At 41.2% G+C, this 24,593-nt stretch overlaps 1 protein-coding gene across 1 annotated transcript in view; it reads left to right on the forward strand.

Annotated features, from left to right (window-relative positions):
* Positions 1–24,593, forward strand: part of LOC131675531 (ankyrin repeat and KH domain-containing protein 1-like) — a gene marked incomplete at its 3' end in the record, with an annotated part of 299,369 nt that overhangs the window by 220,824 nt on the left and 53,952 nt on the right. The window lies entirely within an intron of this gene.

The following is a 24,593-nucleotide window of genomic DNA, read 5'->3' on the forward strand; positions in this document are numbered from 1 at the left end:
TGATCTTTAACTAACAAAGTTGGTGCCACTGAGGCGCCAATTTTCATTTTTTTTAAATCCTGATTTTTCTAAGCTCTTGTTTATGACTGATCAGTGACTCAAATTTTCGCGCGAAATTCAAACTTTTCAATTTGTCGTATTAATCTGTCCTATCAAATTACCTTGTATATTACAGTTTCTTGTGAAGTTTTGAGACCCGGTGAGGAGAGATTGGAAACTTTATGACAGAATCTATGAATTTCTATTTTTGTCTTAATTTGTTTCTAAATTCCAAACTGCTCACTTTTATCAAATGGTCTTGTCTTTATGCGCCGAGTGTGGTGAAGCACTGAGTTATCAGGGTGGCATTATCTGCAGTGCGAATCCTGTGATAGATTTTTCCATCACCACTGTTCCGATATAACCTTAAACCCTGACCTTACGACCTTTATTTGCCGTATCTGTACTATTGAGTCTGCGGTCTTGGCCAACTCTCGTCAAACCGGTTGTGTGCTTTTACCACCCCCTCCTTCCACTCAAATCGACTCTGCTTCAGCTAGCACTTTGCCTTTCATCGAAACCTCAGGCCGAAAGAGACAAGTATCACCTTACGAGCTTTCCCCGTCGAAGACGTTGAAGGTGGAATCCCGGAGTGATTTCTTTAATACTGACCGATCGATTGTCCTTCCCAGTGTTTCTTCCCCCAATGCGAACCAAATAATAATAAATACGATAGCATGGCTCTTACCATGTGCGACAAACCGCCAGCATGGTTTTCCAGTTTCGTAAATAATGAATTCACCGAGTTTCGAAACGAGATTAGAGCCACCCAGACTTCCATCCGAACCAAAGTCAATTGTGTCGCCGACGATGTGAAGAGCTTTAAGTCTGTAGTGGGTCTGAAGGATCGCTCCGAGCTCCTTATTCTGGGCCTTCCGCAGGAGTTCCAGGGTTCGCTGGAAGATGCCGCCGGTATGTTCTTCGAGGCGATTGGCTACCCAAACGCTAGGGGTCGCATAAAATCTCCTCATCTTGGAAATCCTCTCTTCATCTACCAGCTGTTACCCCAACCGATCCACAATCTTTTTGTGAAGGCGCTTGCGCGTAGTCGCGAGCTTGGTTTCACGTACCCTTTCGTCTCGGGTATGGTCGTCCACATGCGAGCAAACACGCGTTACACCCCTATCCCCATAATGTCGGAGTGCGACCTTGACTGCTGTACGCCTTTGCCTCCCGGCCAGCCTCCTGTGCCGTCTGCTCCGTGCTTTAGTGCCATGTCAGTGGCTGCCACTCCGATCGGCACTCAACCTCAACTTTGCGCCCCAGTTTGTCAAACAGCGACTCACTACAGTCATCCCAAAATACTCTGCTCCGCAACTTAACACAACCGACGGTTGTTTTAGCTCGACAGTGTTTGTCTTTCCAGCTCAGCTATCTGAAGCTGTCTGTCCCAAATCCATCTCCTCCAGTTGCTGGTCCATGATGCCAGCTAATCCCCGCCCTCTGCTTCTTTCTTTATCAGCTACATCAATATAAATATACTAAATTCGTCTTGTCGCTTTGCTATTCTCGTAGCACAAGCCCTTTCTACATATTATGACGTCATAGTCATTACTGAAACCTTCCTCTCACCTGATATCTCTGACTCACACCCCTCCCTCCCCGATTTCAACTTTTTCAGGCTTGACCGAATTGGAAAGAAGGGTGGCGGGTTTGGCCTATACGTCAGATCTTATCTTAAATTTAGTTTCCTAGCTACTTCAGATCCAGTTTTTTATAACACGCCTGAATTCATCCTTGGCGAAATAAAGTCCGACAAGACCAAGCTTTTGATGGCGGTGATATACAGACGTCCTTCTGCATGCTCTCCCACACATTTTTTCAACTACCTGGCCACTTACCTCTCCCTGTATGGAAGTGTCATCATTACCGGTGATTTTAACGCAGACCTAAGTTCTAGCTCTCTGCCTGATGCTCGAGCTTTAAGATCTCTCGTCGACTTACACACCTCGACATCGTATCCACTGATCCCACATATCACTGTCTTGATATAAATTCCCCTTCCCACACTACACTTGACCTTTTTATAGTGAAAGACCCCAATGCTATCCAGAACTTTGGAAAATCCGATACTCACTTTATTGCTGGCCATGGTTTCATCTCGCTCTCCTATCATTTTACCACGAACAAGCACGTCACCAGAGTCATTTGGTCCCGCAGTTTAAATCGGTTAGACGAAGCGGCCTTAAATGAGACCCTCAGTAGTCTTCTCTTGTGTCTGGTCGACAAATCTTCAGCATGACTGAAGCGCTCTTCGGATCCGCCGATCGGTGCTGACCTGCATTCTCTTGAGAACTTGGTGCACTCTCTTACTGAAGTCCTTTTAAATTCCTTCGACGCGGTAGCCCCTCTCAGGTGCATCAAGTTGTCTTCTAGGCATAAACCCTGGGTGACTCCGAGCATTCTCGCTCTCATGAAAAAGCGTGACGCAGCCTATAAACTGGCATCCTCCTCTCGCTTGGTCAGTGACTTCGCTGGGTATCGAAGACTTCGTAATGACTTCTCAAATATCCTCGACTCAGCAAAAAATTTTTGCATCTCAAGCAGGCTCTCCTCTGCAAACACCAGTAAGGCCAGATGGAGCGAGTTACGAAACTTGGGATTCACTAAGCGCGCTCTTCCATCCCCGTTTCGATTTTTATATTACAGCCGCACTAAATACCCACTTTGCCAATATAGTTTACTCGTCTCCTCCCATGATATGTGACTTTTTTGACGCCCCCATTCGAATTTCGTGAGGTAACTAGCCAGGAGGTTATGGATGCACTAAACTCGTCCTCATCCAGAACATTCGGTTCGGATGGTTTGTCTGTCAAGATGCTTAAACTCGTCTCCTCTACTTATCTCTCGTCTCTCACGCATCTTGTCAACAAATTATTATTGTGCGGCGTTTTTCCGACCTCCTGGAAACGGTCTCTCATCACCCCTTTTGCCAAAGTACCTTCGCCCGCTCTTTTATTGGACATCAGCCCGATAGCAAGGTTATCCGAGCTAAGTTATTAAAGGTGCTTGAGAGGCTTGTTCATTCACAACTTTCGTCCTATCTAGACCGCTGCAAGCTGCGTGATCCATGGCAGGCCGTTTTCGTGAGGTTTCACAGCACTCAGATTGCACTCCTGGGTGTCCTTGATGACATCCGCAGGGCCATTGAGGAGCGTAAAATCACAATCCTCGTCCTGCTGGATTTTTCCAAGGCTTTTGACGTTATCCCCTATGGTCATCTGATGGTCAAGCTCAGGGACTTATGCCTGTCTGATACTGTTTTGAGATGGTTCTTTAGTTATCTGACTGACAGGTTTTAGGCTGTTATGAGGGGGGGGGGGGGGCAGCAGTATGGCTCAGGGCTGCTACTGGATTGCCGCAGGGTAGTATTCTGGGACCATTGCTATTTGCAATCTATATCTCGGACCTGCCCTCTGTTCTCTCCTTCATGAATTATATGTTTTATGCCGACGACACGCAGGTCTACCTTCACTGTCATCCCGGCAGCCTTGCGGAGGCTTTGGAGAGGGTGCAGCTTGATGTGCAGGCTATAGCGGACTGGGCTCTAAAAAACAGTATCTCTCTCAATCTCACCAAGACAAAAGTCATGATACTAGGCAGCGAACAGTACGTTAGGGCTATTAACTTGAACGACATCGCAAAGATTACCATTAACGAGGTTCCACTCGACTATGTTACTAGTGGTCATAACCTGGGCGTGATACTGACTCCCACACTAAATTGGTCGGAACATGTCAGAAGCGTGACGAGGAAGGCATACGACTCTCTGGCTTAACTCCACTTCCACAGGAAATCTCTCTCGACTACCCTTAGAAAAGTTCTTGTCGAGCAGCTTATTTTCTCACATTTCGACTACCTCTCAGTGGTCTGTATTCAGCTCGATGGAGAGCGCTCGTCTAAGCTTCAAGTTGCCCAAAATGCCTACGTACGCTTCGTAATAGGATGGATCCCATATATTCCTACTCTATCCCTAAACAGCCACATCACTCACCATAGATTAGCCCTAGGCTGGCTATCCCTTACCTCAAATAGGTATAGAGCCCTCGTCGTTCTGGCCTACTCTGTTGCGTCCAGAAAATCACCACACTATCTAGCTAAAAACCCGTCTGTCTTGCTTGATAGTGTCATTATCCGGCGCTCGGGTCGCCATCCACCGTCGGCGTTTGAATTTAAGGCCCTTCGAACTGAGGCCTGGAACCATTCTTTTGCGATTCTTGCCAAGATGATACTCAACTCATTGAGCGTGGCCCTCTTCTCCACCGATTGGATCTTTGACTTCAAAGATTGGACACATGATCTATATTTTAATTATTCTTATTATTTTTATTATTTTTATTATTTTTATTACTTTTATTACTTTTATAGTCTTTATTATTTTTATTACTTTTATAGTCTTTATAATTTTTATTACTTTTATTAGTTTTATTATTGTTATTTTTGTGGTTTTATCTGTTATTTTATTAATATTGTTCTTTATATATTTTTATTTTACTATATTTTACATATTTTATTCTATTTTTCATTTTATATACATTTTTTGAGTCATCTTAATGTTATTCCCATTGTAAACTCGTTGCTCACCGTTCATACAATTCACGCATTTCATCTAAATTCATCTTCTTTAAATAGTTTAATGCGTTAATATTTATTCTTGCATCTCTTTTGTCTTTTTTAAATTTTGTTATTGTTTGATTTGTACATTTTCTCAACTGCCAGACGGGGTTCCATCTCATTGGCGTAATAAACGAACTAATCTCTCTCTCTCTCTCTCTCTCTCTCTCTCATTTTCTTTTTTCCGCACCATCTCGATCGCTCCGTCCGTCAGTTCAATCCGTACGCCGCACCTCGAAAACAAAAGCCAAGTATGAATATGCGTGCCACACACACATTCTTAGCTTGGCGCGGATTATCTTTAGATGCTTCCCGGATTATCTTTAGAGCCCCGATTCTCATTGTTTGTTACAGATATCTAAGCTGACTGCACCAGATCAAACTAATATTAGCATTGAGCATTACTCAATTGCTGTTCGGCTTAAGATAGAAATAAAATAAATTTGCTTATCTGAACTTTCCTGAGAAACACTGATAATAATCCACTGTACAATAACCAAAATTTATTTTAATTCCATTTATTAGTGAAAATAACAGTCCAGTGTTTAATAACCGAAATTCATTTGAATTCCAGTTATCAGCTGAAAATCGATAAATTGATACTTAATGCTAATATGAGTTTGATTTGATGTATTTGATTGTCAGCAATAGCAAACAATGAGAATGGGGTACCTGGGATAATACGTGAAACATGCGCGGCACTTTGATATTTGGTTGTGAGTAAACAGCCATTGGTCGAATTTTGTCAAATCAGTTTTTTATGTTCAATTATTTAAATAATGGAATTACGCTTGAACTATTAAATGATTTGTGATGAATCTTTTTATAGGCAGTTTTTTTCGATTTCATCACACCTTTAATGTGGGTATTAAATTCCAGTACCCAAGACATAGTTTATTTTTACCAAAGAATTTTTTCGAGAATGAATTGATAGATAGTAGAGTTTATCCATTATTTAAAAAAAACTAATTCTGATCAGACGGTATAAACAGAAGGGTAATGATATATCACTAAATTCTGAAAACCATAAATAATAATACATGACTATATTATGATTTAATAAAATAATCTGTTATTTGCATTTATAATTGAATAATTTGGAGACTACGTTGGGTGCTGGTTTTCTTATCCATTTACAAAGTTATTTGACTTATTTTTTCGAATTTTTCATTTTTATATAAGTAACTGATTAAAAATGGGATAATATGGTATTAATATGTAAAAATTCAAATAATCATTTATCGGTTGAATAATATAGTGAAAGTTTTCGTATAGTTTTCCTACAGTTTTTCTACAGTTGATAATGTTTTTTTATCATTTATAAATTTATAAAGAAATTCCCTTTATTTGGACTGAGAGACCATTGCTACTTATGATGAATAACACAAGTCTACAAAATAGGCGATTTAGTTCATCGCAAGAATACTAACAATATATTCTGTAGGATTTTACTGCGCTGAATCCGACTTCAGCCTCAGAATTTCTCTATCTCGTCAGCTTTTTGAGATATCCTAACGTAAAAGTGAAAAACGCGATATTTTTTGTTATGTTTGAATTTATATTACAATGAAAATTAATTTTTTTCTTAAAAATAGATTCTGCTTTTTGAAAGTATCACGCTTACCTTTCAAAACCCTTTTTAATTTTTCAAAAATCTTTTTCTCCTTTACAAATATTCTTAATTAAGTTCAGTATTTTTTTAATTTCATTAGTCTTCTAATGAATGAGATTGTTTCATAAAGTAGATAATGTAAACTGTACGTTGTTTGGATGGTTTAATACTAATTCCACTATAGAATACTACCATAACCTAATTTTTTTGAAATTTTCATATAGTTAAAAATTATACTTATAAATATTAACAAAAATACGAATATATGCGCTGTTACCTGTCATTGCCCCTACGCGCCCTCTCTCTCAAACCGATCGCGGCTGTTACGCTCAGCCGCTCAGTAACCTACGCGAGTCAAAACGATTCTCGGCGATCGTTGCAATATATATAAATGCTTATTTGGCTGTAACTTAAATTTCAATAGTCAAAAGTTTTGATTGATATTATGAATAAAGGCTTGATTGATAGTCAGTAAAATAGTAATAGTCAGAAAATCAGATTTAATGTCGATTTTGTATGACTGTAGACTTTTGAAGTAAAAGTCAAATAAAATTTTTTCCTTCGTTTTTATTTGCTCATGTTTCTCTGTAGTGTTAGATATAATTCTCTGTATTTCAGATATAATTCTATGATTGAATCCCAACACTGTTTTATTATTCGAGCTTTTCCGTAAAAGTCAAATTTCTGCTATAGTTAATTTTTCTCATAAAAATAGCATTCTTTTAAACTTAAAAAAATGATGGCACCACAGTAACCTGAAAAAAAATCAAATGATTTCCTACGTACGTAAAATCATAAAAAGAAATTAGAAAATAAGATACATTGGTATATTTTTAGAAGATTTTACATAAAAAATGTATAGTATACATCATAATCATATATTCTTTGTGTAAAAAAAGTGTAGTGTAATAAAAATTCATGTTAGCTTATTACTATTAATTTTAGAATTTAGAATTAACTTAGATTACGTAAACTCAACTTTTTATATGGATCAGCTTGCTATTGAGGTAAAAAAAATTATTATGTCAAAAGAATTCGAATGTCTGAAGGCATCCATATTTATATATTTTATATGTTTTCTACTTTATACAATATTTTATGAATTCAATCAAATGTATTAATCAAACGTATCGAATTGTAGTCTTAATCATTAACCTTAGTATTATAAGCTTATCATAACCTTAGTAAGAATCAAGAATCAGTATCTTTGTCAACACTATTGGTATGTAATTACAAAAGCATGCCAATAAATAAAAGACTATACCTTTGGAAGATAGATTTCAATTTCTGGTTCGATGATCAGCTTAAATCAGATCGAAACGATGTGATCGATATCAAAATTTATCATCCAATGTTTGGTATAATAGCACTTCCTTGATAACATCAATGTGAATTATAAATAAACTGGAGTTTCCAATTAACAACAGAAATAAAATATAAGTTTTACATACGTAATATTTCAGATTACAATGAGCTGGTACCATATACGAGGTGTGATCAAAAAATAAGGTGAATTTTTATTTTTCTCAAAAAATATTTATTTATTCATCAATTTTTATTTTATCTCCTTCAAAGTAATCCCCCTCGGATATAATGCACTTGTGCCAACGCTTTTTTCAATCCTCAAAGCATTTCAAAAAATCATTTTTTGTGATCTTGTTTAGTTCATCCTTCGATGCCGTCTTTATCTCCTCAATCGTGGCAAAATGCCGTCCTTTCATGGGCCTCTTCAGTTTTGGGAACAAGAAGAAGTCACAGGGGGCCAAATCTGGGGAATACGGTGCCTGTGGCATCGTTACTGTGTTGGTTTTAGCCAAAAATTCGCGCACAAGCAACGATGTGTGAGCAGGGGCGTTATCATGGTGCAAAAGCCAATTTTTATTTTTCCACAAATTCGGACGTTTCTGGCGGATTGCTTCCCGCAAATTGCGCATAACTTGCAGGTAATATTCCTTATTTACTGTTCTACCCTGTGGCAAGAACTCATGATGCACCACGCCCCTGCAGTCAAAGAAAACTGTAAGCAAAACCTTTACATTTGATCGAACTTGGCGTGCTTTTTTTGGTCTTGGTGATCCAGAATGCCTCCACTGGGACGATTGAGTCTTAGTCTCGACGTCATAACCGGATACCCATGTTTCGTCACCTGTTATAACCCTGTTGAGTAAATCTGGATCATCGTTGACGTCATTCAGTAGCTCTTGGGCGATGCTCATGCGACCTTTCTTTTGGTCAAAATTGAGCAATTTCGGAACAAACTTCGCTGACACACGTCTCATGTCTAAAACACTCGTCAAAATTGATTGGCACGAACCAAATGAGATGCCAATATCATCAGCAATTTCTCTAATGGTAATTCGACGATTTCCCAACACTATTTTCTTCACTTCTTCAACATTCTCATCAGTTGTTGATGTGCTGGGGCGTCCAGAACGAGGTTCGTCGTCGGTGTCTTCTCGGCCTTCTTGGAAGAGTTTATACCACTTGTAAACATTTTTTGGCTTAAAGTAGACTCACCGTATGCCACTTTCAGCATTTCAAGTGTTTTGGAACATTTGATTCCATTTTTCACACAAAATTTAATGCAAACTCTTTGATCCATGTTTTTAGACAGCAGCAAATCGTGGAGCACGCAAAACACTTCTAACCTTGATGCCTCTCACAAACAAACCAAACATACTACAAAGCTGAAATTTGGAACGTATGTTCTAGACGAGTGTACCGACATAACCAAATAAAAAAGTCGAAGATCGAACGGACGTAGCCCGCTAAATTTCAAAATTCACCTTACTTTTTGATCACACCTCGTATAATTTCTTTTCATATAAAATCAAATATATCACTATAAGTGAAAAATATTGAAGCATAAAAAATGTGATATTTAATATTAACTAACAATAAGAGGACTAATGCAAATAATTGAATCCCGAATAATAAAAAACCTGTTTATAAAGATCAAAATTATGATTCCGATGTTTTTCAGTGTAAAATTAGGTGAATATTCGTGCGCTAATGATGTACTAAATTTCATCAAATAGGTTATAATTTGATTGCAAAGTCGTGCTTTTTAGTAAATAATGTATTCGACGTATACTTACGGTAGGCGAGGTACTGCTATCAAACGTATCACTTTTTTGCATATAAAATGAAGCGAAGCTCAACAATATCTTTCAGCTAAAACACATTGAAGAACTCACAACTTCTTTTTTGTAGTAAAATAGCGTGACTGTTGCCATTGACCATCAATACAAACGTTCTATCGAGAGATATATACGTAGAATAGTTATACCATACACAGTTGCCATATGGATCACAACAGGCATGCGCACAATTAATATGTAATAAATATACCATCGCAAATCTGATTGTAGATTAAAATTATTCAAAAATCATTATTCTTGTGCTTTAAATTGAAATAAATTGAAATAAAACTAAAGTGTTATCAAAACATCTGTTCATTTTAGCAATGGTATGGAAAAGGATGAAGGTTTTTTTATTAAAGTTTTCCATTTCCGTAAAAAAATTTACATTTTTATGAGTTTTTAAAAATAAATCAAAATTAATATTTTCAATGATATGTGGAAGTACTTTGTAGTATAGTTAATCATTACAGCTAATAATACTATTTTATATTCTGTACAACTACATCTATCAGTCGGTTAACATAATATTATTTACATATCATTAAGAATATTTCAATTTTGAAGACTAAAAACTTACATAAAGCCCTTGTTAGGTATAAATATTATTTAATCAATAAATTAATAAATTGAACCGTACATTCATAATTACATATAAAATATCTTATCTAGTCGCGGACATAAAAAATTCTAATCTTTGATATAAAATACACCTTGAAATTGTATGATCTGTACTAAAAATACAGAATTGAATAGTTTATATCCACTCAAATAAATAATTTTCAAACATATTTTTTATAATACTTTTTATGCTAACAATAATATTTGTTATTTTTACTAAAATTACTATAATTTCAATTTTACTGAAATAATTACTACAGCACGGAGTGTGCTTTGACCTTTCTTAGAGAAATTTACCAATTGATAATGTGTATAATTGAAATAAACTCATATTGAATGTTGAAAATATTGAAAATCAAACATTATAAAAGATAAATCACACCATCAATGTTTTTTGTGGAAAAAAAGAAGAAACCTTATTATTATATTTGAAAAAAATTAACTGAAAAAAAAATCAATGAACTAAAAAGTATTTTAGAAAAAAAAACTGCTTTCATAACTGATATATTAGCTTCAGAATCTAAAATAACACCTGTTACGTCTTTGCATTTGATTGTACTCAAACCATCTAAAACATTAAAAGAATTAATTTAGTACTACTGAATTTGTTGTAATCAATCATTGATTCAGTATTGATAAAAGGTTTTTTCATATTCACTATACCTATGTTGTTGAACACACCAGTCACTATCACACATAAATCAATTTCATACTCAATGAAGGTGTAATTTGACACATCAACATTGATTTTTAGAGTTTCATCAGTTATGGCAGCACTCCTATAACTCATATTTGCATAGCGACTATCAATTACTCTAAATGTCTTTTTAAAATAGCCATCGATAGCTGCAATATAAACAGACTATTAATTAATGAATAATATTGTTACGTGACACTATAAGCACACATAAGAAACACACTATAGTAAAACGCAACAAAATAAGAAAACAAATGTAAAACATGCTTGAAGAGCATAATAAATAAATAATTTGAAATTATACATAACGGAATGAAGAGTATACTTATATATCAATTGATTGTTATGGTCCAGAATATTGTCAAAATTAACAATTGTTGCCGAGATAGGAGGTGGTAGTTCAATCATATCTTGAGTATAATAGCCGAGATAATCCACTGCTGTACTTTGCAGTATTGTGATTTTAAACGGCACCAACCTGTTGTCGTCCAATTGATACGACTTGGAAGATTTTGTCAAGCCACCAGTAATATGCACAATCTTTTCAATAAAATATGTTACATTTATTCTCTTGTAACGGGGTAGCTATCCATTTATTTAATCTATACGCGCGATCGTATCGAAGTGCGCGCGGGATTATCTACACGTTCAAATTCGAAAATCGGAGAGCAGGAGGGAATGGGTGTAAGTCAACCAACTATCTACTATTGAGAAATAACAATATCAGAATTACGATCAATATCACAAGCGAAATCATTTATTTCCTTTTAATGCTACACTGTATTCGGCCCGCGTGTTTATGTTTACAAGACGCGCGCGCGACAACAACATGCAGTGTCGGATCGTTCGCCACTCTTTGTTCGCCGAGTTATTACATGCACGCTTCTTACGGAGCACGAGAGATTAGTTAATAGCAATTATTTAGCAATCGCGAAATCAAGCTGGCCAGCTTACTTTATTAACGCTCGCACGGGTAACAAGTGAGGTGTTGGAGACTCGCACGGCACACGCTAGTCTTTCGGCAATGTTTAACTGTGGGCGATGGTATCTCACGTTTACCGTTTTGACCTCCATGGCGAAACTCTCCGCTCACGCACACTTGCACGCATACTTTCCAAATGGGAGAAGGCACCGCTGCTGTACTTCCAGGTCGGCTCGTATCGGCACTCAGGATAACTCGGAAAACACCAATTATAAATTCTGCGCTGCTCTGCGATCGGGTACTAATCCTTGACTCCTTCGTTTTCATACGCGCGCGTTCCCTCTCCTCTCGTGCTGAATTCCCTCAATACATTTCGCCCCAACCGGCAGGTGCTGCCCTCGCCGGCAGCCGCATAGTTGGACTGTTAGCACGAATAAGACGTTTACCGTCACAGCCCCCTTCTAGTCTGGACCTAAGGGGTCCTCGACGATAGAATTATTAGCGCTATTCTTTTGGAGGTTAAGAGGGCGAAGAACAATAACAGGTCATGTTCTCGGGGATATTTCGTTTTTATTGGACGTGGGTGTGGGTGTGGCCCTGCCCATGGGGGGCAGGGATCTTTAACCTGGCTAGTCACTGGCATATCTCCCGGCTTTCTGCGTCCAACGGGGGGCGCCCGCGTGCCTCCCATCCCAGCCTCTCCTGGACCAGGTCGACGTGCTGTCAGACCCGGGGATAAGATTCCGTGCGGGTCACCCCGGGGTAGATGCACCCGTTGCACCCCTCCTACTGTGCGCGGGAGAGGGTACCACGAGGGAGGCCTCGCTCCCTGAGGGTCAGCGGCAACCCGTCACGTTGGTTCGGGGCGGACCACAACGGTCTTTCGGTCGTGTGGTCATCATCCGCGGACCCCACCACAAGGTTTATGTGGATGGGTCCAGTTGCTTGACCTCCATTGCTGCTGTCCACGTTTACCACGAGGTTTACCTCGCACGTCCGCGGACCCCGCTGCGTCGTGGCCTCCGACCTGACCTCTGGAGCCTCTAGTCTGGCTTCGACGGCTGGAGGCACGGTGGGGCCATTAGGTGCGTCGCCGACCGGGCCCTCGAGGGCCTGGCGGTGACGGCGCTGAACCTCTTACAGCGCTTGTGCGAACTGGCGCCGGCGGGATACCACCTCGCTCCAGTAATCCATATCACTGGGGCTGTGTCCCGCAGCCATATACGCGTCGTATTCCGCGTATACGGCTCGTTGAAGGGTATTGAGGGTGGTCCAGCCTTGTTTGAACCTGGGGCGCCAGGTCGCATCGTCGAAGGCTCCCTCCGTATGCGTGCCTACGGAGGTTGGTGGGGGCCTTATGGGGATTTCTCCCGCTGGTGCTGTGGATAGCGTGATCGACTCTTCGCGCACGACGCCCTGCACTGTCGAGGGGCGCAGTGATTGTTCGCCCGCGACCTCCTCGATAATCACGGATGACGAGCTCGCATGAGCTCGCATCCGTGTTTGTTCTTCTTCCTCCTTCTTCTCTCCAAGGAGGTGTAGAGCGGCGTGCACGACTCTCTCGACGGCGGGACCTAGGTCCAGCCTAATGAGGGCGGCTGCCGCTTCTTCGAATTGCTTGAAGGTGATCTTCATCCTATAACAGTCACACGTGTCAGAATCTATAACCCTTTCCTCGGGTATCGAAGGTGGGCGCCTGTTCGGCTGCCCAGGACCTTCGTTGCCGGGATTGAAGGTGGAGTCCTTTGCATCGGTCTCCCAGGTCCTTCGTTCGCAGGGCCTCATGCATCCACGGTCGGTGTTCTCGGCGGTCTACCTCTCTTCCTTTTCCCGACAATGGGAGGGGAGATACGTGGATTCTGTCGATACGGTGTAGTTTGGGTGGTTGGCGCGTTCTTGCGAAGTCTCCCTCGTGGGCGCTTTGCTATATTAGTTGGAGGGGCGGTTATCAGGATCTTATCAGCAGGATCGGAAGGGGCGTGACGAGGTTGGCTCGAAGTTGTTGCGCTATCATTCCGGATTGCGTTATCCGTAGTAACGGCGCGCCCGTTTCCGCTTGTTGTCGCATCGCTCGCAGTAGGCGGGATGCTCGTCGCCTCGGTCCCCTCGCGATGTTCTATCTCGAAGACATGGCCTTGGAGTTGCAAGGCCCATCGGGCTAGGCGTCTTATCGGGTTCTTCAGATCGTATAGCCATTTCAGACTGTTATGGTCCGTTACCACCTTGAATTGGTACGCCTCTAGGTATGGGCGGAACTTCTGTATGACTCATACGACCACCAAGCACTCGCGCTCCGTGGCAGAATAATTTTGCTCCGCCGGGTTAAGGACTCTGCTAGCGTACTCGATGATTCGGTCTTCGTCCCTTACTCTTTGAATAAAGACGACACCGATTCCCGAAGCGCTAGCGTCTGTTTCCAACACATATTGCCCGTCGGGCTCCGGTAACCCGAGGCATGGTGTGGAGTCATTAGTGCCTTAAGTTTGGCGAAGGCTTTTTCTTGGTCCGGTCCCCACACGTACTCGCATTTCTTCCCCGTTAGTTTTTTTAACGGTTGAGCGTGTGTGGCGAAGTCACTCAAGAATCGGCAGTACCATGAAGCCACCCCCGGGAAGGTACGCAACTGTCGCACGTTTCCTGGTCGAGGGTACTCCACGATAGAGCGCACCTTTTCAGGGTCTGGCCTGATACCCTCGCGGTTAATCAACAAACCTAGATATTTGGCCTCCGGCTTGCAGAAGACGCTCTTCTCTCGATTAATCGAGAGGCCGGCTCGACATAACCTATCCAACACGGTTTTAAGATGTTGCAGGAAATCTTAAAACTTGGACGATACTACGATGATATCATCTAAATAAGTGAAGACGAAATCGCCAAGCTCAGGTCCGATCACGCTATCTATTAACCGTTGGAAGGTGGCGCCGGCACGGACGAGAGACCGAATGGCATTCGTACGAACTGGAAATGCCCTAATCCGGGCACGGTAAAGGCAATGATTGGTCGAGATTCGGGTTTGAGTGGTATTTGGTGATACGCGCTACTGAGGTCGAGTGTGGAGATATAGCGTGCGTTTCGTAAGCGCCTCAATATATCTTGCATAAACGGTAGGGGATACGCGTTTGGCTCGGTAACCTTGTTGACCTTCCTGAAGTCTATACAGAATCGATACGAGCCATCCTTCTTGCGTATCATAACCACTGGGCTCGACCAGCCACTATCCGCTGGCTCGATCACCCCTTGATCTAACATCTCCCTCACCAGTCTATGCATTTCTTGCTCGACCTTGTGTGATATCGGATAGTAGCGCTGCTTGATCGGTTTCGTATCAACGACCCGAATCTCGTGTTCAATGCCTGCCGCACATCCCAGTCCCGCGGGGGCCTGCGATAAGGCCTCGCCGATGGTCCTCTGCAATATCGCCTGTTGAGAGGCTGTCACCTCGGCTAGTCCGATCGTAGCTAATCTCGGATCAGCCTCCAAGCTAGCTACGTCTAGCTTCATCTTGGTTTGTGATTTCTTGAACAGCAACGTATTATCATCGGGGTCAAGTACCGCTCTGAACAGTCTAACGAAGTTCACTCCTAGGATACATTTATCGACGAGGGTTGGGAGGATAGCTACCCTCATCGGTATCGTCACGTCCCCCACGGTAAACGGTAACATGACATGACCAACGATCGTTAACTTACGACCATCTGGTAGTCCTGCCGTACCCACGTGGGTGGTATCTAACCTGATGCCTAACACAGACGCTATCTGCAGAGCATTACTACCCATTGCTGTGGTGGAAGCCCCCGGATCATAGAGAGCCCGAATCTGGAAGTCTCCTATTTTCACCGGCAGCCACCAGCGCGTTTCCTGTTCCGGGGAATATTGCGAAACAGCTTCGTCGGCTCCACAGCCCTGCTCTTTGCACACCATAGCGCTAGCCACTGTGCTCTCGCGTGGTAGAGTGATGCCACTTGTCGTTCGAACCACCTTGGTTCGGACCATCGGAGTTTCCATGGGGTTATCCTTCGACGATTTATCTGCCGTTACCCGCGCTCCCGAGGGTGTGTGCGATCCCTTCAGATATCTACTTGAGAGATAACAGCACTTGGCTGAGCAGATCGGCGGGTGGAGTCTTCTTTTCGCCATCAACTGCCTCTAGGCTCGGACTAGGTGTCGCCCCCGAGGGCGTCGGTGAGTAGACGACCTGGGGCGTCACCTTCTTGAGCACTTTCTCCATCCGGTCCAACCTGTCGCTGACCTCCGGCTTATCACTGGACATTGATGCCACCTTGCCCTTGCGGCCCTTACTTCCATCGGTGCGATAGTGGTACGCTAACTCCGGGTACAGAGTTGACTGTGGATCCGGTACCACCCGTTCTGCCTTTCTCTGGTGCAAGCTGTTTTGTGCCGCCATGGCCAGCGCGTTCAGGGTCCGTATGGAGCTCATTTCGGATCTCCGCACTTGGCCCTGAATGTCCGGGACAAGGTTAGCGTGCAGCAGGTCCAACTGACAATCAGGCGTCATTTGGGGGTTCAGCCGCTTCGTCAGGCCCACGTTGGCGACGTAAACATTCACGGGTTCGTCGGGGCCCTGCTATTGGCTCTAAATTTCCCTCATTAGACGCTGTTGCTGCTGCATACTGGTCCCAAACCATTCTCTTGCGTCCATCTCGAATTCGGCGTAGGAGAGCCATTTCTCCTTCATCGCCCCGTACCAGGTAAGGGCGGGACCGACGAGTAGCTCCGATACCGTTAGGAGCATCTCGTCTTCCGTGAGTCCCGCGCCGTTCCTTAAGTTGTCCAGCCTAGACAGGAAAGTGTCGATACTCGCATTGCCCTCTCCTGAAAACTTCAGTTTCCATCCTCGGACAATGCGACCAACATCCCTTGTAGTTGACCAAGGGTTTGTTGTCTGCTGAGATGACCACGTGCTCGGCGGGTGGTTATTCACTTCAGCATTAACTCCACTGAGTTGATGCTGTCCACGCCTCTATCCGGGTCCAGCTGGAGTACTGTGGGGTAACCTGGTGTCATGATGATAGGTGAAGGTATCTTGGAATGCTACGCCTCTACGCGTGTTTTCTTGTTGTCGCATTTCGCCAGAATTATTCGCATTATTTTGCTGTACATTTCTGTTTTCGGCATTTTCCAATGCGCTCATTCTGGCAGATAGGTCGTCTAGTTGGCTCTTGACATTGCTGCATTTGTTGTATCTCTGGTCTAATACTTTCGTTAGACTCGACACGTTTACTCTTAACGAGTCTAGCAGCTCGAGCTTCTTCTCATTTTCTCTGGACCGGAAAATAAGGTCTTGGATCATTATTGCAAATGCCGGCGGGAGTTCAAACTGGCTACCATCATTAGCCGTTATAGTAATATACTTATTACTGTTCGTACTCTCGCCGTCATCCAGTACGTTTGTGATGTTTATCGCTGTTTCTTGAATACGCGATATCACCTCTGCACTTTGCATTAGCTGGGCTAGCGGGTTAGGGGGCTAGCTAACCTTCTTGTTCGGACGCTGTGTGTTCCGTGCATAAGGATGCTATGAGCTCCGAGCCTAGGGCTGCCCTTCTTGCTGGATTGCCGTGTTGGTTGTCGACTTCCGCAAAATCCGCCGCAGAGTAGTCGCCTAATAACCAATTTTGCAGTGGTCCAGCTCTCGAGAGTTTATTCCCGCTTGTCTTTAGCTCCAAGTGTTCAATGTATTCATTTATTTCCTCGTCTTGGAGCGTCAAAACCCAGTCTTCGACCTCTTTTTGAGTGCAGTCCATTGTCATTTGCTAGTTATGTCGCGACTAGTTTTTGTACAGATTTACACGCTTATTTTACGAATGATGCGAGTGCGAGTGCTATATTTGTATTTACAAGCAAACACGCAAAAATTTTGATTTTACTAGCCGACAATAGGCTCAACAAACGGAATTTAACGTTGTTTACCGAAGGACTCTTTGCTCGCTATTGCGCAATATAATGATCCTGCCTATCAGGCGCACTAACTGTTTGTTAGCGCGGCTGTGTTGGTTAGTATCTAAAATATTATAGCGAGCGTCTATTTGCGTAGTCACCAATAACCGTAGCTAGCAATATTTAAAAAAAAACATTTACGTTAAGACAACACTATATCAAATAAAACTATTAATTTGAATTTCTTTTGTTTGAATGTTGCCGGTGTTAGTTTTCCCCGGGCCAACGGGTACAATATTATTGATTTGCGGCAACTTTCAAAACCTATTGGTGTTTACGCTTTAGTTAAAGGGTCGTTCGGTCGCACTCGCACGCGCTTACAAGGACTGTTTACAAATAATCGTCGCGGCGGGCCTTCGCAAGCTAACTAACAGAGAGGCGATGTTTATTATATGGCTTTTAACTCAGAGTGTGCACAACAACACTATGATTGCCACCTAAGTCGCTGGTTGACGGAGTGCAAGGTCATTGTTTAGAACCGGCGTTTTGAACAATCATAAACGCTGTAGGTTCTTTTACGTTGGGCGCCATGTAACGGGGTAGCTATCCGTTTCTTTAATCAATGCGCGCGATCGTATTGAAGAGCGCGCAGGATTATCTACACGTTCTAATTCGAAAATCGGAGAGCAGGAGGGAATGGGTGTCAGTCAACCAACGATCTACTATTGAGAAATAACAATATCAGAATTACGATCAATATCACAAGCGAGATCGTTTATTGCCTCTTAATGCTACACTGTATTCGGCCCGTGTGTTTATGTTTACAAGACGCGCGCGCGACAACAACATGCAGTGTCGGATCGCTCGCCACTCTTTGTTCGCCGAATTATTACATGCATGCTTCTTACGGAGCACGAGAGATTAGTTATTAGCAATTATTTAGCAATCGCGAAATCAAGCTGGCCAGCTTACTTTATTAACGCTCGCACGGGTAACAAGTGAGATGTTGGAGACTCGCACGGCACACGTTAGTCTTTCGGCAATGTTTATCTGCGGGTGATGGTATCTCACGTTTACGGTTTCGCCCTCGATGGCGAAACTCTCCGCTCACGCACACTTTCCAAACAGTAGAAGGCACCGCTGCTGTACTTCCAGGTCGGCTCGTATCGGCACTTAGGATAACTCGGAAAACACCAATTATAATTTCTGCGCTGCTCTGCGATGGGGTACTAATCCTTGACTCTTTCGTTTTCATACGCGCGCGTTCCCTCTCCTCTCGTGCCGAATTCCCTCAATACATTTCGCCCCAACCGGCAGGTGCTGCCCTCGCCGGCAGCCGCATGGTTGGGCTGTTAGCGCTAATAAGACGTTTACCGTCACACTCTTTAAAATGTTACAATTTATATTCCGTCAATGTTCAATTTACTCACTCTGTTCAGTTTAATTTCTAGCTCATATTTTGCAATGGCATCATTACAAATAACACATGCCACTTGTATGTCTCCATTTGTTAAAATAAACTTGCAGAACTTGTACTCCAATTTTATTCCCACCTGTTGAATAGCATGCAATTCATTTACATAGCCCAGTATCTCACTGAATCAAACAAAATTAAACGTTTATATGCTAAAAATTACTATTTAATAACAAAGGTAGCACGTTTAATAATAAACTGTAGTATAAAAATACTCACGTAGTTTTTTCCCTATCAAACTATCAAAAACTTCATTAGGAGAAAATGGGATAGGACCAGCCACGATGAATAGGTTATGATCTGTATAATATATACAATAAAAAATTAGTAACTGCATTAAACTTAATGTATTGTAGAATAAAGCAACAATACAAATTCTAAGTTAATTACGATAAAGCACTAATTCTATATCAGTGTCTAAATCACTAATCTAAATCAAATAACTAAGTAGATTCTAAATGAACCATGTGTTCGGTGAGGTTAGAAAATTTTTTTCACAAATTACGTCTCTTTATTTTTATTAGGAGAAAAAATTTCAATATATTTTTTATCACGAACGACAATATAACAAAATTTACTATACTTATATACACAAATATAATGAATAAAATATAAATATTAATACTCACATGCAGGGAACGTTTCCCTCGTGCCGGCAACTTGGAAATGAAACAGGCGGAAGTTATAAGCATGACATCTGACATTGACTTATGCACTTTTTTTCAACGTAAATTATTTCTACCTTGGTCAACCAGATCATGAGTGGCATTGACTTACGCATTTTTTTTTGACGTCACATTATTTCCCTTCGGCCAATCAGATCACGAATAAGGCTACAACATGGCTTACATCACTTTTTATAAGGGGATTCGTACTAGAGTCAAATTTCATGACCATATAAGGAGCGTGACGTCACTCTACTTATAAATATAGATATAACAGTTTTTGTTGTTCAATTAAAACACCTTAATTGAGAGTAATTTCAATGTAACAAAGTATTTTTTACATAGATTTTAGGGCATAGATTAAAATTATAATATTTTCAATTACTTCTAACTACTAAATTATATTAAATTTTAATGTGCAAATTTAATTTGTGTATTACATTGTAAAAATACGAAAATACGAAAATTGATTATAATTGAAATGTTTTTAACTAATTTAAGTGGTTGTTTTCAAATTACTTTTACAAGCAATAAACTATTGCCATATGTAAAATTTTATGATTATTTTATTGTAAATATTGCACTATTATATTAACTAACTTTATTAGTTAATAACCTCTGAAAAAACCTTTTGCGATAAGTAAATTATACTTAAATAATCCATATCTACTTCTGTAAATTTTACATGCTTTAAAATTTCGTTATTGCTATCTATTCTATAGTAAGCAAGAGAAAATGATTTTGCATACTTGCGTAAACAGCTCAAAGAGGACTGTCCTACAAAAATAGGCGGGAAAATCTGTGTATAAATACGCTGAATTTTGTACAGGCTGGTATTCTCTCCTAGCTTTGCAAAGTAAGTTCTTGAGATTGAATAAACTTAGCTTATACCTAAGTTCTTTCTCTCAAGTGATTAACTAAGCAATTCTTTCCTTTACTATTGTAATTTACGCTCGACTCATAGAATATTACGCGCTATGAAAAACTTGGACTGAATTATATCCTTTTTTACAAGAGATACTTAAGCTCTACTTATGGGACACTTCGCACCATAAGAAAGTAGGGTAAGGTCTATCTTTCCTTAAGCCCAATTCAAACAATCATAGATATTTCATTTATAATTTTATTTCAAACTCAATATTCATAAATATTTTCAAAGTTAAAACGAATTCTTACTCATTAACGCGACAGACCACGAGAGTACGAACAAAATAATAAATAATAGGTGATATTAACATCACAACGAAGAACATAAATAGTTTATATATGGTGATTTTAAGATGATAACTAGACTTTATGTACAGCAATCAGGGTACGTAAAATTCCTTTGTTACATTTGTTTGTGGAATAGTAAAGCTGCTGAAGATCGTTGAGAAAAATCTCATTGGTCATTACGCAAATCTCGTGACCTAAAATCATTCGATGTTCTCAAAAAATCATTCTGTGATCTGAAAAGGATATGTTAACGTCCCTTTCACATAAAATTAGGATTGATAAACCAATTCGTGAAAACACTAGATCAGAATGAAAAATCCTTTAAATGATTTTTGAATATTACCGATTTTAAAAAAATAAGTTGTAACGTGAGTTTAAAGATATACTTTTTAAACTTTCATTTAGATTCTTTTTCTGCAAATCTTGTGATCTCTGCGAAAAGTAAGAAGAAAGTTTTCACCAAGACATCCAGGAAATGAAAAGGAGGTATTAAGGTCGATGGAATGTATATACGAGGGTGGTCCGATAAGTACTTAGCCTCACCGCCCGATGGCGCCACTCTCGCAAAAGAAATATTCTATCACGTAGTACAACCTTCTCGATGGTTACTGTCAAGATTTTAGCCGGATCGGAGTTGTAGTTTATTTTTGAGAGCGTGTGAAAGCAAGTGTGTCCGTTGATTTTTGAAAAATGGAAAAAGAGCAGTATCAGTCGGTGATTCGATTCTTGTTTTTGGAAGGGAAATCGCACAGCGAAATCAAAAAGCGCTTGGATGCTGTGTACGGTAACTACTTCTCCTTCTATGGCGACCGTCAAAAATTGGTTTAACGAGTTTCAACGTGGTCGCACGTCGATTTTTGAAGAGCCATGTCCAGGTGCTCCGAAAACGGATACCACGGAGGATAACGTGACAAAAATTCACGATCTCGTATCGGCAGATCGACGATTGAAGGTGCGCGAGATAGCTAAGATCGTAGGCATCTCCAAAGACCGCGTGGGTCATGTCCTGCATGAAATTTTGAGCAGGAGAAAGCTGTCGGCGCGATGGGTGCCGCGTTTGCTCACTCCGGACAACAAGCGCAACCGTGAGACAACTTCAGAACAATGTCTGACGCTGTTTAAGCGCAATGCGAAGGAGTTTTTGCGTCGTTTCGTGACAGTCGACGAAACATGAATCCACTGGTATACACCAGAGACCAAGGAACAGTCGAAACAGTGAACTTTACCCGGCGAAAGTGCTCCGAAGGAGGCGAAAACTGCCCCATCGGCCGGAAAGGTAAAGGCCACCTCTTTCTGGGATTCACAAGGTGTGATCTACATTGACTACCTGGAGAGGGGCAAAACGGTCACAGGGCTATACTATGCCGAATTATTGGGCCGATTCGACGTCGAATTGCAGAAAAAACGGCCCCATTTGGCGAAGAAAAAAGTGCTCTTCCACCATGACAACGCACCGGCTCACACCTCTGCCGTCGCCATGGCCAAATTGGTCGAATTAGGCTACGAACTGCTGCCCCATCCACCGTATTCTCCAGATTTAGCCCCGTGCGACTTCTTTTTGTTCCCAAACTTGAAATAGTCACTCGCCTTGCAGAAATTTGAATCGAATGAGGAGGTAATCGCTGCCACAGATGCCTACTTTTCAGACCTCGAGGAAACGTATTTTTCAGACGGGTTAAAGAAGTTGGAGCATCGCTGGGCCAGGTGTATGGAACTAAAAGGAGACTATGTTGAAAAATAAAACGCCACTTTTCCAAAATTTTTGTTTTTCTTTTGTAGGCTAAGTACTTATCGGACCATCCTCGTATAATATATATAATATGCTTGCTGATTACTGTCGAAATTTGAAACGTGATGATGATGGAGTAAAACACAAGAGAAATTCAGGAATAACAAGTTTAAATGAGAAGCAGTAAAGGTTTAACAAACCCGAAGGTTAATGACAAGACAAAATAAGACACCTGAAAACACAATGGACTTAGCCCTTGCAGGCTACAGCATAGTTAGATTAATTTGTCGTGGATTTAGCTCTCATAGGCTACAACGCATATACGAGGTGTGTTCAAAAAGTAACGAGAATTTTTAAATTTCGCGGGTTTGGAGAGTCCGCTTGTATAAAATTTTTTTTTATTATGTTGGTACACATGCCCCTGAAGTACGATAAAATTTTCAGCAATATTCATTGCTTACTTTTTAAGTGGCAGCCGCTAACGTTAGACGTGTTTTTCGAGCTCGGCGATTTTCGTTTGTGAAAAAAAATGGATCAAAGAATTTGTATTAAATTTTGCGTAAAAAATGAAATAAAGTGTAGTAAAGTTTGTCAAATGTTAACAAAGGCATATAGTGAGTCTGCTATGAGTAAAGCAAGGATTTATGAGTGGTATAAGCGTTTCCAAGATGACCACGAAAACGTTGAAGATGACGAACGACCCGGACGCCCAAGCACATCAACAACCGATGAAAACGTGAAAAAAGTGAAAGAAATGGTTATGAACGATCGCCGAATCACAATCAGAGAAGTCGCTGATGATGTTGGCATATCAGTTAGCTCATGCCATCAAATTTTTTCGAATGTTTTGGGTATGAAACGTGTGGCAGCAAAATTCGTTCCAAAATTGTTGAATTTCGAACAAAAACAGCGGCGAATGGAAGTTGCTCAGGAGTCGCTAAATGAAGTCAATAACGATGCAGAACTACTAAAACGTGTTATAACAGGTGACGAAACATGGGTTTACGGATATGATGTCGAAACTAAGGCTCAATCGTCCCAGTGGAGGCATTCTGGATCGCCAAGACCGAAAAAGGCTCGACAAGTACGGTCGAATGTGAAGGTTATGCTCACTGTGTTCTTCGATTTTAATGGCATAGTGCATTATGATTTCTTGCCACAAGGTCAAACAATCAATAAGCAGTACTACCTACAAGTTCAACGTCGTTTGCGTGAAGCAATCCGAAAAAAACGCCCGGATTTGTGGCAAAACAATTCATGGCTTTTGCACCACGATAATGCGCCTGCTCACACTTCATTGCTTGTTCGTGAATTTTTGGCCAAAAACGAAACTGTAACGATGCCTCAGCCTCCATATTCGCCAGATATGGCTCCATGTGACTTTTGTCTATTTCCAAAAATAAAGAGAACATTAAAAGGCCGTCGTTTTACAAGCATAGATGACATTAAAAGCGAATCGCTGAAAGAGCTAAAAGCTATTACAAAGATCGAGTTTTAAAAGTGTTTCGAGGGTTGGAAAAAGCGTTGGCATAAGTGTATTGTATCCGAAGGGGACTACTTTGAAGGCGACAACATTAATGTAGATGAATAAATAAATATTTTTTTCATAAAACGAAAATTCTCGTTATTTTTTGAACACACCTCGTATTTGTACTTATGCTAGTGTTTATAAAGTATCCCTTGCCAGATGCTGGTGGAATGGCACTTGTCCTTTTTGTCTCGCTTAGTTTCTCGTCTCAGCTCCTAGGGTGGTTTGTGCGCGTTCGGCTGACCTCTGCACTCTGCACTGACTGCATCGCTGACCGACTTAGAACCGTCTACCCGCTCGTTCGCTTTCACAATCGACCGCTTCTTCGCTCCCTTTTTTTCTCCCCACTTGATCTACTTATTAGGCGGCGCGCGACCAATGCGCTAATTGGTTACGCATCGCGCGCTTGCCTAATCCTGCGTGGGGCACGCACGCTCCT

The sequence above is a fragment of the Phymastichus coffea genome, unplaced genomic scaffold (assembly GCF_024137745.1).
Source record: "Phymastichus coffea isolate CEN01 unplaced genomic scaffold, Cenicafe_Pcof_1.1 PCOF00024, whole genome shotgun sequence".
NCBI lineage: Eukaryota > Metazoa > Arthropoda > Insecta > Hymenoptera > Eulophidae > Phymastichus > Phymastichus coffea.